Raw genomic sequence first — 18,206 nt, forward strand, 5'->3', positions numbered from 1 at the left:
TACTATATGCCTGAACGGCAGTATGCCTCTTTTGGAGTCCTACATCGAGTACTTGAGCAACATCTTGTCAATGTATGATGCCTGAGATAGTGTTAGGACTTTGTTCTTATGATCCCGAAAGATCTGTATACCCAAAATAAACTGAGCCTCTCCAAAATCTTTCATTTTGATTTGGGTTGCTAGCCAGTTCTTAACTGCAGTCAGGAGACCTACATCATTCCCAATGAGTAGGATATTGTCTACATACAACACTAAGAAAACTAATGAACCGTTGACGATCTTTGTGTAGACACAAGGTTCATCAACGTTTTGGTCAAAGCCATACGATTTGATCGCAGTATCAAACTGAATGTTACAAGATTGAGACGTCTGTTTTAGTTCATAACTGGACCAATTCAGTTTGCAAACTGTTTTCTCTTGACCTTGGGCAATGAATCCCTCGGGCTCCACCATGTAAATGGTCATCAAGATTGCCATTCAAAAAAACCGTCTTGACATTCATTTGCCAAATCTCATAATTATAATAAGCGGTAATGGACAGGAAGATGTGGATCGACTTTAACATGGCAACAGGCGAGAAGGTCCCCTCATGGTCAACTCCCTCCACCTGGGTATAACCCTTTGTCACAAGTCGAGCCTTGAAGGTTTGTACCTTCCAATCAGCACCCCGTTTCCTCTTGTAGATCCATTTACAACTTATAGGTCTTACCCCATCAGACTGATCTACCAGATCCCATACTGAGTTGAAGTACATCGACTCCATCTGGAGATCCATGGATTTGACTCATTCAACCCAGTCAACATCCTCCATTACCTTCTGATAAGACAACGGATCCTCAACGTCGCCATCTGCTACCATAGCGAGGATTTTCGTGAAACCCAGATAGTGAATGAGTGGGTTCGAAACCCTCCCACTGTGTCGAAGTTCCCTCAACTCTTGAGGACGAACCGACCTACTAGATGAACTATCATCAACAACTCTTGCTGATGAAGCAGGCCCTTCAATAGCTCTTTTTGAAGTTTTAGTAGTTTTGTTGGAAAGCTAACGTAACACGCCTTTATTATATGGACTGTGCTCCTTAATATGATCCTATTCAAAGAAAGTAGCATTTGTAGAAACAAACACCCTATTTTTCGATGGATCATAAAAGTAACCCCCTCGTGTACCTTTGGGGTAGCCTACAAAGAGGCATAACCTCGACCGTAGTTCCAACTTCTTGGGATTTTCCTCAAGCACATATGCTGGCCAACCCCAAATGTGGAAGTGACGTAAACTAGCTTTACGCTTGTTCCACAACTCTAGAGGTGTTCTCGCAACACTCTTAGAAGGAACACAGTTGAGTACATATACCACATTCTTCACTAAGAAACCCCGAAACGAATCCGGTAAGGAAGCGTAACTCATCATCGAACGAACCATGTCCAACAAGGTTCTATTTCTCCTCTCTGTTACACCATTATGATGAGGTGTACCTGGCGTTGAGAGTTGGAAAACGATTCCATGTTCTATCAAATAGTCCTAGAATGCTGAATCCAAAAACTTTTAACCTTGATCTTATGGAAGTGTTTTAATCCGTCTCTCCAATGCATTTTCAACTTCAGCCTTGAACTCTTTGAACTTTTAAAAGGATTCAGACTTCCGTTACATCAGATAAACATACACCTAGAGTAATCATCAATGAAACTGATAAAATACTCGTAGCCTCCTTAGGCTCGCATATTCATAGACCATAGAGATCAGAATGTACTAACTCAAGAGGCTCTTAGGCTCGATAACCTTTTCCAGTAAAAGGTCTTTTAGTCATCTTACCCTCAAGGCAAGATTCACACATCGGTAAATAATCTTCTTCTAACTCACTTAAAAAGCCATTCTTCACCAATCTCTCAATTCTATTGACATTGATGTGCCCTAATCGAAGGTGCCAAAGTTGGCCATTTTTTTTTTAGAAATTCGTTGAGGTTTAGATTGAGTTACGGTAGATTTAAAGATCTCTATGTTATGGAGAAAACTTAAGGCTAACAGTCTTAGCACATACAAGTTATTTTCAAGTTTAGCTGTACAAATTTCAACACCATCCTTTATCTGTATTAAAAACAATAGTGTATTTACATTATAACAGATACTTTAAGTAAATTAAGTTCCTTTTTAACTCAGAAACTACAAAAACATCTTTTAATACAAGAAACCTATTATGTAAGGTTAATTGGATGCCTCCCACTACCATAGCTGAGACGACGTGCCCAGTGCCTACCCGCATCGTCATCTCTCCAGCGTCCAGCTGTCGCTAGGATTTAATCCCCTGAAAAGAAGAACAAACGTGATTAATGGCGCCTGAATCAATTATCCAGGCTGAATCATAACTCTCCATTAAACAAGATTCTAGCACAAGTAAATCATATTTACTTTTGTCTGCCTTGGCCTTAGCCGCCCTCCTTTCCTTCAGCCAGCGAAGACAACTCTTATTCCAGTGTTCGTCTTGGTTGAAGTGGAAACATTTTCTTTTTTCAACCGGTGGTAGACGCCTCATTCGGGCGATAGGTGGTGGGTTAGCAGACGCTTTCCCTATCTCCTTACCACTCTTCTTATTCTTCCCCTTTCCAGAGTTAGAAGTAGAAGATACAGACTTCGTTCCTGAGGTCGAACCTTGATAGAACGTCCTAGAAGATGAGGCAACATTTGCCCCACCCCCTTTTCTCTCATTACTTTTCAGTAAAGATTGGTATGTCTGCAATTCGTTGAGGAGAGTTCTAAGGGTATATTCCACATTGTTAAGAATCTTATTACTAACAAACTGAAGGAAGCTCTCCAGTAAAGAATGCAGGATTATGCTAACCTGATAGCGCTCATCGATTCTAGACTCATTCATCTCCACCACGTTAAAGTGGACCATCATGTTAAGCACACATTCACGAACAGAGGTTCCTTCCTCCATTTTGGAGTTAAAGATTTATTTAAGAGCCCCGTGCTTGAGCTATTCAGACAGTTGTCCGAACTTCCCCCGTTGGGACTCCATGATCTCACGTGCTGAGACCACAGGGCATACTTCTTGGCCTTCTCATTTGCCCGTGTCCATCACTCGTATGCCTCTCTAACATTTTGAGCGGCATTTGGAGCTGGAATAGGAGGACAGACCTCCGTAAGGGCAAACATCAGATCCTCAATGATGAGTATCGTCGTGATCATATGTTTTTAATTCGAATAGTTGTCGCCAATATGTTTTTTGGCACTTAACAAAACAATTGTGGTTGTGGCCATTTTAAAAACCGTTGGTGAAAAACGAACAAACTTTTATAAGACATTACTAAACCATATTTTAACCAATTAGTTTTAGAAAAATAGTTTTCAAGTACCCTAAGTTATTAAGACTTCTATTTTGCAATGTTGCCCTAGCGAGGCAGGAAAAACGTCACCGGTGGGGTGATCAGATGCCCCTTCATTGGGATGACATATTCTCAACCATTAGGAAGAACCAACTCTTGAAACTGAACCTAACAGCCACATTTATTTGGTCCATAACTATCAACCCTTAACAATTTTGCGTATGTGTGACCCCTCGTTTTTGGCCCCAGAGTCCCGTCCTAATGAGCCCACGGTAGGGAAGAAGTAAATTAGGATAGGAGACTAATTAACCTCATCCTCTTACAGTAGATCAAATAAAGAAACGCATAAAACTGCCATCCTTTTGGGGGACACTCCCAGGGTTCCTCGAGGCAATGCACATAAACTTTATTCAACCTAACGAGAGAGATAGTGGGATATACTGTCGCACTTCCCGCTCTCACTTACTATGAACATTCTCTCCATCCACCTTGATATTGACCTACTCAAACACCATCAATTAGAGGGACATTCCCAGGGTGCCACGAGGCCGAGGGAAGATCTCACGACGTGGACAATAAGGGAGAAACACAAGAGATTTAAATGAAGCATCATATGCCCCAAGTATCTCACACTGAATGTTCTACCTAGGGGTTCATTAACCTAGACAATCCGGCTACTTCTTTTAGTCTAAGTCATTTATAAGTCCACTAAAAAACAACTTTTGTCTTTGAAATAATACAAGTTCAAGTAGTCACATTAAACTCTTTAATGAACTGTCCTTAACTTGCATGCATGCATCATATCTATCTAATTCACCTTTCCAGGTAGGTTCCCAGGTAGGGGTGTTACGTTTCTGTCACCTTAAATACCCTAGCGTAGACAGAACCCGCATTAAACAAAAGGTCCCTTATAGATAGATTTGCTACAGTTTAACCTTTTGTTAGTCAATTTAATCCTATTAAACTAATTAAAAGATTAAAGCCTAAAGTTGCTAATCATATTAGAATCGTGATCGTAGATCTATCTCATCCAAGTTTTAAACATTTTAAAACCGTGAATTAAACCTAAGTGTGCATGCATGTCTTTCTTATAAATGTTAGTTCTAATTTCTTTTATAACCATTATAAAAGAAACAACTAAAAGAAACATTGCCACACAACAAGGTATTTATAACGCTTATAAATTTAGCCTATGTGTCATGCTTCATGCAATGTCCAGTCATTACTATACACAACTTTTATATACAAGTAATAACCAAGCACACGTGCTTTCCATACACCTTTATACTATAAAAATTATAATATAAAGATGATGCATGTCAATGCTTTATGCATGCATAAATATAACTCTTATATTATATGATGCATGAGCATATTCTTACATAATTTAAATCATGCTTCTCTAAATCATAACACTTATAATAAAGAGATGATACATGACCAAAGCATAACCTAAGGTGGGATTTTTCTATATGTGCATACCATATGACATATATATAAAACATACATCTCATGTATAATAACGCAGATTAATGGACCGGGATGAACCACCTCAAAAACCGAAATGAAAAATTCTATCTATTACATTTTTCCACCGAGCAAACCGGTTCACAGATGAACCGGGTCTTGAACCGTTGAGCGAAGCTCTCATTTTTTAGTAAATGCCTCCAGGTAAACGATCGTGTAGCACAGTAGACGATAATGCGCGGATGCTAAACGATCGCTTAGACGACAACGAAGCTACGAAGCTCGGTCGTCTATACGATTGCTTAACATGCGAAAGGTAAATGATTTACTACGCAATTTACTCCACGATCGTATAGACAGTAACCAAGAGATGAAGCTTGCTCAGCTATATGATCGTCTAGTGCTTGCGCGTTAAACAACTCTCGAGTATCCGGTACTCAACGATTGTCTACCTTATCATCTACACGACTCAACCAATGCTTGGTCGTCCTCATCCTCGAAGAACAACAACCCTTGCTATAAATCTTCTTCACGAACGACTCACAGATTCAAACTATCTTTGAATACAGACTCGATAGCAGTTAATAATGCCTGATAACCAGAGGCCTTTACAATTAACTCAAAATTTAAAAGAATTTAACAAACCAGAGGTTTCATCCTAGAAACTCCATTAATTCACACATCCACAAACGAATTAACGCTTAAAATAGAGAGTAGACATGCTTTTACCCACCGAGAATGTAAATGCAATTCTTTGCAGCAATGAATTTGGAATATTAGAATTTTGGCTCTGATACCAATTGAAGAAACTCTTATACAAGAGTACCTCTGAGCGAAAGCGGATCTTTCCAAAAGCATTGTGACAGAATTACCACATTTACATTCACACATACAGATATGCATCAAACTACTAAATTACTGGTATGCTTAAAGATAAATAAACAAGGGAATGAGTAAACTTACCAGTTGAAGACTCTCTTCACAGCAAAACACGCTCTGTCCACTAACGGACGCTCTTGCTCTTGTTGAAACGACAAGCTATCGTTCAGCAACACCCGATTGTCTACCACGAACGGATTCCACACGAATAAACGAAGAATGGGGATGACACCACCACTTGGAACCCTTTGTATTCTCGGAGTGAGAATCCAAAGAGTGGGCTTTGTTAGGATTTGGTAGAGGGAAGAAAGAAATGAGATCGTATACAATGATCAAGCAAGTGGCAGAAGGCAACATCTATCATATAGAGAAGATGATTGATCGTTTAGGCGAAGTACACGATCGTGTAGGAAAAGGTAAATGATCGTCTATATGATTGTTCAGTAAAAGCTCGGCGCTAAGCGATCATTTAGTAAATCCTAGGCAATCATTTAGAAGACAGCGCACGCAATGATCACCTAGTAAACTCGAGCTATTGTATGGGCTCTCAATTCACTAAGTGATAGGATGCAATCACCTCGTGAGCTTGTACCGTGCTCTCTGCAAAATAAAAACAACTTTTATTTTATTCTTTAGTTATGAAAACCGAATGGAACCTCCAACTAATGCATGGTTATGGAGAAAACAGTGGCCAATTATCCTATAACTGTCCAATTAATATATAATAAATATAATCATATTATATTCATTATCCTATAGTTTAATATCATATATCAACCATATTGTTTCCTCCTCCACTAGATATAAATCATATTATATCTATTTTTCTCCAATTAATGTATCTCATAATAAAGTCAATCATATCATATATAATTAACCAGTTCAATTATATCATATATAATCAAACTCCCTCTTGTCAATCTGAACATTTCAAACTTACCAAAAAACTGAGTCTCAACTTGAATCCATGTAACCAAGGGGACCTTATGGACCTATGGCTTAAAGCTCCAACGGTACGTGAATAGCTGACTAAACTCTTTAGCCACGAGATCCACCATCTGTTAATTGCCAGGAATTCCACTAAAGACTGATAGCTGAACTCTTCCTACCGCATATATATTTCTGTGTCACTCGGATATAACCAATCATGAGTACGATAACCCTTCACAGATACTCGTATGTATAGCTAGGCCAATTTACCATTTTGCACCTGTAGTTACATTTTACTCCTTAAGTACCACTGATCCCTCTAATGAACAATATAACATAGTCCTACTATGTGTGAACACCTCTCGGGCCATGAAAAGGTGTTTGACGCCACATCGTTCAAGCCTGGGGATCAATCCTTAATAGAGAAATCTATCTACTTACCCTTGCTTCGAGGAAGGAGGGAATTCCATCTTGTATAGCTGAGTTCCTAACTCCAACATCAGACGAATCCCCAAAGTGGTAGGTTTGAGTCGATTACCTGGTCACTCGCACGCATGCAAATCAAAGAACCGCCCTCAATGACAGGAGTTCCCAACTCATTCAGGATTGAGATCATGTTACCTATGGTCATCTTAGTGAAGTGAAGCCTCTGTCACGAACGATGTTATATAATGAGACNCATCTTAGTGAAGTGAAGCCTCTGTCACGAACGATGTTATATAATGAGACGTTAACATTTCGTGGCCAGGTCTTATACAAACTCTTTGTATAGGACGTCCCTGCTCGCATGTTCCCACAAGAATGATTAGGATCAGACCATCTGTGACAAGTCACAACACTTGTAACCATTCCATAAAGCAGACCACATCTGTAGCGTTACCAGGACAAGGTTTCCCTCCTATATCAATATACTACAGACCATTTTGGTTATCACATAAGACATGATCCACTTGTATGTCACCACATACATGCTTAAGTTACATAATGACAACCATGGATTATAGTTTATCGGTTTATGGTAAAGCAAATAAAACATCCAATGTTCAAAGTCAAGTAGTGAAAAAGAATATCATATATTATACATCTCAAGCGTTCGTACAAAAAATGTTAACAAACTATAGAACACGAGAATTAAGGGCATCATCCCCAACACATATATCATAGATTAATGAGAGAATTACAAACTATAGTTTATATTATATTTGATATAATATAAACCATATATTATGTGTTATATTTGATATAACATATAGTTATATATATAATATATATGATAAATTAGTTATTGTATTGTTATTATTTAAATTAAAATTTGAATTTGATTTAAATTTAAATTAAAAAAGAGGGGGTTATTAAAATAACTTCCCTCCCTAATTTCTCTCAGGAATTGTAGGATGAGGCTAGAGGTTATGCGTTGATCTTCTTCCTTCTCCATTAGAGTTCACGTAGACTGGTCATGCTCGGAGTGTGTGAATTTCTTTACAGGAAAAAAAAATAAAATAAAAATCATCTATAGAATTGTTCTTCCTTACCTTCTACCAAAATTAAGAGAAGCTGACAACTCTCTCTTAGATTCTCGATCCTAACAAGAATACAGAGGTTTCTCCATTGGTGGTGACCGACTAAATTGGGATTTAGGTGTTGCAATGTTCTTTGGTGCTCATGAACAAGAAGATTTGTGGTCAATTGAAAGGATTTCATAAATAATTTGTGTCATCAAGGGTTACTATCTTTGAACCCTATTTTCATCTTCTCTGTAATATTATTCTAAGCATGCTGTAAATAACTTGGAATGCATAATAGTGTTTTAAATTTTATTTTTTTATGTAAATTAAAAATTGGAAAATTATCTCACTTCCGTCTAGGATTTTCGTAAACCTTCACTAACATTTGGTTAATCTCACAATAAACACAAATCTCTAGTGAAATCCCAAAGAAGATAACTAACCTTTAATGAATCCTGAAGGAAGCACTAACCTTTGGTAGGTCATGTCTACGGATAGGGGGTAACCATCACTAACATAAATATCATGGGTCATAAAATAGAGTCCACATATAAATCATAACATAAAGCTCATCCATCCTCATATATGCCAAATAAGATATAGACCATGCTCATACTTTCTTATAAAATATCTTATAAGACAATATTATGCTCATTCTTATCACATACATCAACAAGGACATTCATATGTTCAATTTCCTCTTTAATCATGCATCATGATTCATGCAGCCTTATAATCATTAAATTGTTCTTGTGTTTTATCGCCTGACATAAAGGTAGTTCTAGTAGAAAGATTACTTACCTAAGATTGCAAACATTAGGAACTAGCAAGCTTAACCTCTTCTTGCCCAACAATATTGACAATCCACGGGATCGACTTAAAACACCCAAACGAAAGCACCTAAAATCCTCAAGATCCAAATCTTTCACTCACTCAAATTTGTCGACTAGGTCTTTAATTGTTTTGACAAAAATTTCATTGGCCTACATACCAACATCCAAAATATGACGAGTTTCAACAAATCAGGGCTAAAACTTTAATGAGTGCTCAATTATCCTCAGGAAAACCCAATCAAACTAATTGAAACTTACCCTTAAATCAAGATTCTAGCGAAAACTCTTGGCAGTGGCGGTCCCACCGGGTCAGTGACGGTAAAAGCGTCGACGATGGCAGAGAATGGAGTCTTGAAAGATAGGGAACGACGCAGCCCCAAGGCAGTGGATGGAGACAAACTCCGGCGACGCGAGTGATCGGCTGTCTGAAGAATGAATGCTCAGCCGTGTGTCAGGCAGAGGACGACGCTTGGTCAAAAGAGAGATGCAGCACGAGCTTCACTTGATGGCGTCACGCCGTTAGGGATATGAATGCTCACACGAAGCATAAACTCAAAAGGAGGCGGGGTGTTTTGTTTGCACGCGAAAAAGAAAGGAAGGAAATAATTTTTTTTTTTAACTTTAATAACTTTAACCCTTATAAAAGAAAAAAGTGTAATTGCAATTGGTAGTATTTTTAGGTATAATAACCAAGTGTATAACATCATTTAAAAAATTACAAATATAGTCAAGCCTATCAGCAATAGACTTATATCGTTGATCAATTCTCAAGTCTATTAGTGATAGATTTCTATCATTGATAGACTCTTACCAGTGATATGGTCTATCACTGATAAATTGCTACCAATAATATGGTCTATCACTGATAAACTATTTAAATTTGGTCATATTTATAATTTTTTACATTATATTATATCTATTAATACTTCAGTATAATGTCTATATTTGCAACTATCCCAAGAAATATATATATATATATATATATGAATAAACTGACTTTCCCTTTAACTTCTCCAATTCCAAATCCAAATCTCTATTTTTGAAAAAAGATTAAACTTCCAAATTCTTTTTGAAAGAATGAATTTAAATAAGTTATCCTATTAAATCGATTTAATTTAATTCTATTTTTCAAATTAAATTAAAATTGAAATAAATCCCAAATTCTTCTTAAATTAAAACTTAAATTCCAAAATTCTTCACCAAACAAAATTTAGAAATTGAATTATCCTTTCACAATAATTCAATTCAACCTCCAAAATTCAAAATAATTCTCATATACCATAACATAATAAAATTTAAATTACATAAAAATTTGGGATGCCACACGTGAAACTCAAGGAAATTCCCTTTGCCGGATCTTGCCGTCAACAGAAATAATTATGAAATATAATGGAGCCTAAATAAATCTAACTCAAATCACATAATCTAAATGTCAAATAATATATTCTAACATCATCCTCTCTCAAACTCACAAAATACTGCATCATTTGGAATTTAATTATTAAAGAAATAATCTACATGTTTGTTGATTTGAAATCAAAACCCCATATAGATGCTGATGCCAATACCCATTTCCCACAATTAGGGTTGGTAAAATTTCTCACAGGGCCCCACCCTGGTCAGGGTGGGGAATCCCCGATTTAACTGAGGATGGGTCAAATCGGAGATCCCTTTAGGGTCCCTAAACCAGGGATAGGGTGGCGATCGCGAGGGTATCCTCATCCCATCCCCGTCCTGGTTAGGTTTTTAAATATATATATATTAGGTATCTAACTTTTCACATTCAGCCTAGTTTTTAATTTAGCCCAATCTAAGCCCAACTAAAATGTACAAGCCCGAACCAAATAGAATTTTTGAGAAAAAATGAAAACAAAAAGTCCTAGGGAAACAAAAGGAAAAACGAGGAATGGGTCCCTACGAGGACTCGTTTCTCCGATACGGAATCCTCCCGCCGATCACGAATGCAAGTTTCAATTGAACGGCAAAGTCTCTCAAACCAATGCCAGTAATGTAAATTCAACTAATGATTCTACAACTTAGCCTTTCAAGGATGTTTTGTTTTCTAAGATATCAAAATAAGCCAGAATCTTATATATATCTAAAATTGTAAATTGTAGATGACTGAAAACATAGACATCTAAGCGTATTTAGATAATCACTCACGCTTGTTTTTCAAAAAGTAATGTTTCCGACATCAATAACAAGATATTTTCACTTATATATTATTTTTGTTTTCTTCCTCGTATTTTATTCTATTAGAAACAAAGTCTCCCATAGTTATAAATATGAGACAACCATGTTTCACTTATAGGGATTATGTTAAATGTCAATCTTTCTTAAAATTTTCTGTAGAGATCTATACACATCCCAATTATTCTTTTATGTTTATGCCATTTATTTGTTATTTAAATTGTGGTCTTTGTCAATCTACCATATATATATATCAGGAATTTAACTTTTGACATTTTAGTATAGTTTTTAATTTAGTCCAATATAAGCCCAAAAAAAGTGTACAAACCCGAACAAAATAGAATTTTAGGAAAAAAAATTAAACAAAAAAAATCCCAGGAAAAACAAAAGGGAAAACGGTGGGACCTGTTTCCCTGATATGGAATCCTGCGCCGATCACGAATGCAAGTTTCATCAATGGCAAAGTCCCTCAAACCAATGCCAATAATGTAAATTCAACTAATGATTCTACAACTTAGCCTTTCAAGAGATGTTTGTTTTCTAGGAATCGATCAAACAGAATCTTTATATATATATTAAATTTAATTGTAGATGACTGATAATATAGACATCTAGAATTATTTAGATAACCACCACGTTTGTTTTTTCAAAAATAATTGTAAAGAATGTTTTACATCATAACAAATATTTCACTTATATATTTTTTTTTGTTTTTTTTCCTCGTGTTTTCATTCTATTAGAACAAAGTCTACCATATTTAAACATGAGACAACCACGTTTGACTTTTGAAGGGATTGTGTTAAATGTCTCTTCCTTTCATATAATTAGATCGTGAAATGAAATACATTTTGATCATCACCTAATAAGGTAGCTCTCCTACAACATTGCCAGTAGGACTATAGTTGCATGAGACTAAAGTCCAATTGTTTTTGCATTTAACAGTAGCACAACCCACCAAAAAAACTATCCTTCCACACCAATTGTGTATAATGTCGGCACTCGCCTCCCACACATTTGTTGGAGTTATGGTCATAGTACTTCTTCTCATCCGCCATGCCTTCACGGCAGCCGCTGCCGTCAACTCGCCGTTTACCGTTGCCAAGTTCTCACCATAATGGCTATTGGAGTGCACCATCTCGCAAGTTTTAATCTTTGATCCGATGTAATTTTTAGCGTAAGTTTCAAGTTCTTCGTCCCAAAAAAGGGGTTCAACCCCGACTGTTGCTCGAACCGCATTGTGTGCATCAAGAAAGTCTTGTGGGCTGTTTTGGGCAACGACAATGGGGGTTAGGGTTAGCACAACAATGCAAAGGGCGACGAGAACGGTGGCGAGTGCGATTTTGGACATCTTATTTTTAAGGGTTGATGGAATAAAGGAAGAATGTGAAAGGCACCGTGTGGGAGTATGGACATTATTTGGTGAAGGTTTATTTATAGTGAGAATGAAATAGTTTTTAGATGATGGTTGGCGTTTGAATGCTAAATAAAGAAACAAAAATAGAGGCATCTTATGCGCCATGGATTCTAACTATGGATTACCGTTAGGTTAGTTTATTTGTTCTCGAGTTTTTTTTTTCTCTCTTTGTTCTTTTAATATCTGTGTGTATCGGGCAGGATTGCATGCATTTGCAGGGATCTCAGACAACGTGTCTACTCCTGCAACATTTGAGTGTGAATAAAATGCATAAGATATATATTGAACTCTAAGTAGACGACCACCTTAAATTGAATTCATTCTCCCTAAATAGATCACTTTTATAATTTAACCCGATGTCCTTTTTTAATTTAAAAACACATATTTTTTGGATATAAATTAATTAAACACTAATTTCTTCATATATGATTTTGTAGTTATATAACGTTAAAATAAATTCGTCAAATATCCTTCTAATTTTTCAACTATTTTTAGGAAAATTACATTGTATGACAAATACATTTTAGGAAACGAAAATCATGACTTTAATTTTTTTGAAATTGTAGGAGTAGCAATTACATAAAAACCATATAACAATCGCATAACAATCACATAGAAATAATATAGTAACCAAATTTTCAGACAGGAGTTTTTTTACATGTTTGCAAAAAAGTAAAACCTAGGGCACACCAAATTTTAAATTTACTTATTTATTTATTATAGTTGCAAATACCCCTCATTTCTAACCATTGTTTCTGTCCCATCTGAGTTTTTAGCATCGTTAAAGTACTCAATTCGTTCAACACAATAGTGTGAGCAAATAAGGGTTTTATCTATATTTAATAATCTTTGATTATTATTATGTTTAGTGAGAGTTCGAAGAATAAAGGATTAGTAGATGCATCAAAATGTCTCAATTTAGTTGGTACATTCCTAATACCTTAACATATCCTAAAACCAAAATCAATGCATGATTAAAAGTGAAATATACAAGAAGATCCATGTAAATTAGAGAGGAGCTCAAAAAAGAGAGATAAAACAACATAATTATCAAGAGGCAAGAGAAAAGACGAGGAGAGACTCCAATCTCTGAGACCTAACATATCCCTTTTCTTAAACACTCTTTCCAAATATATTGAGTAATTTTATATTTTAATGGTCGAATAGTGAATTGTTAATATTATTAGCTTAAGAGTTTTGATTTTTAACTAATAATCTCCTCTACTTTAGTATCATACAGTTCTTTTCAAGTCGTTCAACATTATTTTTAAACAACCAAAATAATATGAGAGGAATAAAATTGTTGAGAGTGTCCCAGGCAAGACTTAAACTCATAGATAGGTCCAAGTCTAAGAAAAAAACTAGGAAGCAACATGGATAAACGTGCATCCCAAAAGAAAAAAGTCAGAACTATGTGGTTTAGGTTGCCTAACCGAGTAAGTAAATATTTACTAATAAAGAAAACCGAACTGCACTAGGTCTGACGCTCTACGACCTTGAGTGTCATAAATTACTGTGATATTGCTAGAGTCACATGTAACCGCAGGGGACTACCAAAGGAATGCACTATAAATAGCCCATTTCAACCACCTCAAAAGAGAAAGGGGTAATTAGTAATCTCCCAAGAAGATCCATTATCTTACTTTTATGTGCTTGACTGAATTATATACTTCATGTACTAACTTAAGCATCGAAGTGTGGTAGGTTCGATACCACACCAATACGAGGATCTTTAACGTAAGTGTACTTGAAAAGCGAGATTAGACTAGTAAAAATAGGTTAAAAGTCAAACCCACGAGAAGCCTGCAATGAGATCGAAACTTGTTGCATAAGAAGGGTAATTAAGATATTTTTATAAAGTTGAATACCCAAACCCAAAGGTACAAATGTTTTTCTTCAATATGATAATGTGTCAACATCCGGTATTGGCATTGGTTCACATGGCTACACTACAAGCCCCATAACTGACAAAGTCTATAAAGATTGCGGCTGCCAATGCAAAGCCATGGTTTTTAATATATAATAACACCTCCCTAGCTTGCCCATGTGAGCGGCCATCACTTTCATAATCTTGTTCCTTTCATTTATCTCCTTATAACATAAGAACATGCATGTCAATGTCTAGACTTTCTTTTAGGGATTTTGATCTTAATATAAACCATATACCCATATTTTATCCATATAATTCATATAAGTCAAAAAGTAAAATGTTTGTGCATTTCATAACAATTTCGTTTAAAAACATGTAAGGAATTCAATCGTTGGTCAAATTCTAAAAACAAAAATTCAGTTTAAAAATTCATTTGGTTTTTGAATTTGTTTTTAAAAATTAAATCTATAGACACTACTTTATCCTCTAAATTTCTTCCTTTATTATCTACCTTTTACCAATGGTTTAAAAAATCAAGCCAAATTTGAAAACTAAAGGCCGTTTGGTAACCATTTCGTTTTTATTTTTTATTTTTGAAAACTAAGCCTATTTTCTTCTCATTTCTTACAATGATTTGCATATCTATGGAGTACAATAGTTGAATTCTTAGCTAAATTCCAAAACAAAAACAAGTTTCTAAAAGCTACTTTTTTTAGTTTTCAAATTTTGGATTGATTTTTTTAAAACCATTGATAAAAGGTAGATCACTAATGAAGAAATTTGGAAGTAAAAGTAATATCAACAGTCTTAATGTTAAAAAATACAAAAAAAAAAAAAAAACAAATGGTTACCAAATAAAGCTTAAAAAAGTAGCTTTTAAAAAGTTGTTTTTGTTTTTGAAATTTAATTAAGAATTCAACCATTATACTTCAGAAAGATACAAATCATGGTAAGAAATAAGGAGAAAATAAAGTGGAAACAAGGAGGAAATAGAGTTAATTTTTAAAAACCAAAAATAAAAAACGAAATGATTACCAAAATGGACCTTAATTTCTTTAAAAGTTAGTTTGGTAGTTGAAAATACTAGTAAAAAACTAGACAACAAAATCAATAATTTTATACGTAGAAATAATATTTATAAATTTAACTTTATAAAACAATATGGTTATGAAATGGAGCGAAAAAAAAAATTCGATCGTATTTGATGTAATTTTTAGTTTCTGAGATTAGAGTAGGTAAAGATCATTGTGTACATATAGACATATTCTTAAACTGGATCATGGAACCTAAACTTTAAGTGAGGAGGAGGTTTAATTTGGGATTGTTTTGACTATTATAATAATAGCTAGCAACTTTCGATAGTTGTAAATATGAAGTACTATAACGATCCTATCTTTTCGTAATCTTTAACTACAGACATTACTACAATGTGCATGCAATTTTACAACTAAAACTAATTGACAATTTAAACTTCAAGTTAATTTTTTCTTAATAAAGAAAACATTATCAGGACCATTTAAAGAAAAGCCAAAACAAATATCTAATTTGGATCCCTAAAAACTTTAATTGAAAAATAACATTACTAAACTCAATAATTCACAGTAAACATTCAAAAACATCTTGAAAACATGACATTGAGTGGAAGCATTAATACTAGACCCATGGCACCATCATCAAATCTCCTTGTCAACCGTTTTGTATGTTCGTACAACATTACCTAAAAAATAAATTTTTAAAAATAATAAATATTGAAAATACTCAATAAGTAACATCAATATTATTGTCAGACTATGCAAACATATGCAAACATGAGTTTGAAATCTTGAAAGTTAGTGGAACCTAAATGTTAGCCAAAACTGACCAAAACTGTGTCATGTGTCGTTCCAAGGTGCTAAGCATGTTATTTGCCATTTCAAGATACTAATGATTGTGTCATGTGACATAAGAGCGCTAATTCTTGTTGTGTTTGGAAGGTCAGTCGTGTCATGTGACATTCTAGAGCACTAGTTGTGTCGGATGTCTGGAATGTTGTGGCCCAAATTAACTATAGTTCTCTTGTTTTGCAAACTTAATCTATTCAGCATAAACGGTATACTTTACTTCAAGACTCAGGAAAGACAATATCCTTTGAGCTTAAAAACTTGAATCGTTTACCTATATGTGAGCTCAATCGAGTAGACGGTACTCTGATGAACTTGATGATAGTTCAATAGTGTAGACGATATTAAAAAGCACTAGACGATCGTGTAGATGATGCTAAGTGGAACTAGATGATCATGTAGACAATGCTAAGAGGAACTAGACGATCGTGTAGACGATACTTAAGAAGAACTAGACGATCGTTGAAGAAGAAAGAATACAAGAAGTTAAGTGGTTCGGCCAAAGGCATACATCCACAGTGTAAAAAGGGAGGGTGTCTTTATTACTTCTTCTTTTAATTTTCTTTTACAGAATGAATGTACTCTCTCTTACTTTGTTATTATTTACCCCTTTTATACAGGTTCTTATTTTTAATGGAAGAAGCTCTTAGTGAGCTGGTGGTTACAACAAAGAAAACAGAAAGAAGAAACCAAGATAAACTGACTACTACTTCTCTTTTTGTTATGGTTCTTTCGTTACAATCTCCACCTTCGTAATCATCTAGTGAACGTTTCCCTTTTTGCTTGTAGAGCTGATTTTGAGCTAACCCATTTCAGGTAACTCGAATCCAGGGAGGTCCAAGCAACAACCAATCTTGCTTTGAGGAATTATCTTGGTCAACATATCAGCCACATTCCATGAGGTGTGTATTTTTACTACCTCTATTTCCCTTTTCTCAGTTTCTTGTCTGATAATGTGGTACTTAATATCGATGTATTTAGTTCATTCTACTGTGAAACTGTTGATATTTAGACAAATAGATACTGCTTTGATGGTCACAATTTATTATCACTTTAGTTTGTATAATGCCCAAATCGTTTAGTAATCCCTTTAGCCATAAACCTTCTTTAATAGCCTTGGCCAGAGCTATAAACTCAGCTTCTGTTGTGGATAGGGCCACAATAGATTGTAGACTTGTTTTACAGCTTATTAGATTGTTTCCACATAGGAAAACATATCCTGATAGTGAGCTTCTCTTATCTAGATCCCCTGCGTAATCAGCATCCACATAACCATACATTTCTTCATTAGAGGAGTCATTTTGTTTGTATATGATTCAAGCTTTATTAGATGATCAAAGTGACCTTAATATCCATTTAATTGCTTCCCAATGATGTTTACCAGGGTTGGACATGTATCTACTGACCAAAATTGTAGCATAGGACAGGTCTGGACTTGTAGAAGTCATTAGATACATAAATGGTCCCACTGCTTGAGAGTAGGGAACAACCTTCATATGGTTAATGTGATCCTCATCTCTGCTTTTTGGACTATTAGCACCTGAAAGTTTAAAATGAGGTGCAAGGGGAGTGACAACAGGCTTAACACCTTATTTTGAATCGTTGTAGTACTTTCTCATAGTAATCAGCTTGACTTACATAAAGTCTGTCTTTCTTTGTAGCTTTGTTGATTTCAATACTAAGAATCCTCCTAGATTACCCTAGGTCTTTCATGTCAAACTCTTTCTTTAGAAGAGTCTTGACTTGTCCTAACACTACCTTGGAGCTTCCAGTTAACAACATGTCATCTACATACAAGAGTAGATATACTAGTCCTTTAAAGATTTTAGTGTTGGTATACACACACCAGTCATAGGAGCTTTTCTTAAATCCCATTTTAGAGATTACCTCATCAAATTTGTCAAACCAATACGTTGG

General features: G+C 35.3%; 1 pseudogene; it reads right to left on the bottom strand.

Annotated features, from left to right (window-relative positions):
• Window positions 1–11,984: 11,984 nt before the first annotated feature.
• On the bottom strand, window positions 11,985–12,515 carry LOC120078568 (annotated as a pseudogene).
• Between the last annotated feature and the right edge of the window lie 5,691 nt (window positions 12,516–18,206).

This window comes from Benincasa hispida, chromosome 5 (assembly GCF_009727055.1).
Source record: "Benincasa hispida cultivar B227 chromosome 5, ASM972705v1, whole genome shotgun sequence".
NCBI classification, from domain to species: Eukaryota; Viridiplantae; Streptophyta; class Magnoliopsida; order Cucurbitales; family Cucurbitaceae; genus Benincasa; species Benincasa hispida.